The following is a 3,090-nucleotide window of genomic DNA, read 5'->3' on the forward strand; positions in this document are numbered from 1 at the left end:
TGGCCCGGTTCATCTACCAGACAATCTGGTACAAATCCTTCGAATCCCACTACTAAAAAAATTCGCGCTTGTGGTGGTTGATCTGTCGGTGGCCTCACTGCAGCAGCAACATCCACTCCTGCTGCCCTGCCCTGGAGCACTTGCTTCTTGTTTTTGGAAAAGAAATCCGTAATCGTTTTCTCCAAATAAAGTCTCCCCCTTTCTCACTGATGGACACATTGAACAGCATAAAAAGAAGTTTTAGGTGGACAAAAGGGCTTCTAAACGTGCTCGGCTTCTATTTATAACAACTTGTCTTCGTGTAGTAGTACAGTTTTTGGCCCAAGATCTTGATTTTATGGATCATACCAATCCATTTCATTGTGACTGCCGAAAACTTTGGTTGAGTTAGATGTTATTGTCCTGTTCAATCTGGATTTTGTGTAAACCTGTTGAACAATTAATCATCGTGCTTTTGTACCCTTTGTAAGTTGGAGTTAGATATTGCTGACTTTTTCAACTCGACTTTGACCCATATTTTCTTTCATACAAACCGGAGCTTCTATCAAGAAGCCTCATGGTTCCAAGAGGGAACTTGGTCACCCGATCTGTGTGCGAAATGACATATGTTGTCTCTTCCTGCCTTGATTTATTTTATAGAGGCAACATGCAACTGTGCTAAAAATATGAAATTACTTGGGATTCATTTTGCCTTTTTATACATTGATTTTCCTAGGCATTTTTTAACAAATAGCCACCACGTTGGGCATGTTCGGATCCATGGGTTAGAGTTAGTTTGAGCTAGTTGGAGCTCAAATAGCCCTAAAGTATCCAAATCTGAGGGCTAGATTGGAGCTAGTTGCATCTAACCCACCCAAAAATACTATCCCACCCAAGAGGTGCTAATTAGAGCTAGTTCTCATGGGCCCACTGAAGTATCACTTTTCTCTCTCTACCCCGCGAGCCAAGAGGTGCTAATTGGAGCTAGTTCTCATGGGGCCCACTGAAAAAATTGCTTTTCTCTCTCCATCAAGTGCATTTATTGTCAATCTAACCTTGTCATCCAAACACCTCTTTGGCTAGAATTAATTTAGGATTAGTCATGACCTAGAAACTAACTCTAACCTCTAGCTAAGTTAAAGTATCCAAATAGGGTTGTTATTATCGCAAACGGTCGCATTAGTCCAACCGTGGGCGTTCAACTAACAATTTACTACCACGGGCGGCTGTTTGATTCGACGGGACGACTGCGAACAATCCGCCGCGCATGCTCACCGTTCCGAGAAGCGATCCGCGAGCGCTGCAATTTATTGCTGGTTCTAGACTTTTTGTTTTGGCCGCCTCGGGAAGGTATGTAGAACAGTCCTCCATTCTCATCTACAAGAACCACCACCGAGGACCAGCACCTACTGTGAGATGGAGGACGAGCCGGCCAACAAGCGGGACGGGTCGAGACAGAACCGCCCGAGCCTCTGGCAAACGTGGACTTCATCAGCAGCCTCCCCGAGGAGATGTTGGTAACCATCATATCCCACTTCCCCATCAAATCTGGCGTGCGGACCACTGTCCTCTCGCTGTGGTGGCATGACACCCCTACTCCACCCCCTGGACCTCATCGTTGACGACGAGTTCTGCAGCGGGGAGCAGCAATGCCTGGACGCATTGTCCCACTCCCTTGCCATGCACCTTGGGCCGGTCAGACGCCTTGTTATTGGCAGGTTCAGTTCCCACTATAAGGCCGAAATGAAGTTTCACTACTGGTTTGTATCCCCAACCCTAGATCGGCTAGAGGAGCTCAGCTTTCATGCTGGGCGTCCACACTCATTGTCATCGTCTGCGCTCCGCCTCATGCCCATGCTACGCCGCGCTACATTCAGGCAGTGCATTTCCCCCAAATTGATGTCACGCGTGCTCTTCATCTCCCTAAACTTAAGTACCTTGAGCACATTGTAGTCCGCATCTCAAAGGAGGATTTGGAGCACCTGCTCGTCGGCTGTACAGTGCTCGAGTACCTTCGTCTTCATGTGATGGATGGGTTTAATAGCCTGCACATCACCTTGACGAATGTCCGTGCGATTTATATGCATTGCTGGCACCGCCCAAGGCTGTCAGTTGAGGTGTTTCAAGATATGGTCATTGAGAATGCGCCCTTCTTCGAGAAATTGTATGTACTTGATAAATTAGTTCCAGCAAGAATAATGGTCATTCACGCGTGGAAATTGACAGTGTTGGGCTATTCGTGTGCTGAATTCAACGAACTTGTTACAGGATCATTATCCGTTCAGGTACAACAGTCTTCTTATTCTTATATATTATTGGACAACACATTTTATCTAATTTGCCTGTCATCTAGAAAATGATTCCCACAAGCTTGACTCGGCCTCTGCGCATAGTGAAGATCTTGGCACTACAATCTGTCGGCCCCGATCTGGATGAAGTTGTTAGATTCCGTAGATGCTTTCCTTGCACGAAGAAGCTATACATCAAGGTGATGCTCCTTCCCTGATAATTGTTAACCACAATGGAGCTTAGTTTTTTGTTACTTTTACCCATGATTACAATGACAAATGTAGAATGATTTCTAAAGGAAATTTGGAGGATTTCAATATTTTTTTAGATGTTAATCATGAAAGATTGAAGGTGGCATTTTACCCTTTTCACTTATTTTAGAAATCCTGCAAATCTAAGAGGCCCGAAGTGTTCAAATCTACAGCTAGGCACTAATATTTCGTTTGCAGGTACTAGCAGGCCCCAAAGTAGAAAATGTTGGGGTATATAACAATCCCATTGAATGCCTTGATCTTCATCTCACAGAAATTACTTTTAACGAGAACTGAGGCACCACACTAGAAATTAAATTCACCAGGTTCTTTGTTGAGAAAGAAAGGTTGCTCAAGGTAATGAGGTTTGCTCTATATTTACTATGTAGAAGTGAATGGATTGCTAAAGAGTGCAGGCGTCTACAGCTGAATGGAAAAGGCTCTACAGAAGCTGAATTTCAGTTTGTAACTTCATATGACAGATTAATAGGAATTCACTGTATTGAGCTGCTATATGACTTCTCGGTGGCTGATCCTTTCGCAGTAATAATGCATGAAAAAGATTCTGAAG

Source organism: Triticum aestivum, chromosome 4B (genome assembly GCF_018294505.1).
Source record: "Triticum aestivum cultivar Chinese Spring chromosome 4B, IWGSC CS RefSeq v2.1, whole genome shotgun sequence".
Taxonomy (NCBI): domain Eukaryota; kingdom Viridiplantae; phylum Streptophyta; class Magnoliopsida; order Poales; family Poaceae; genus Triticum; species Triticum aestivum.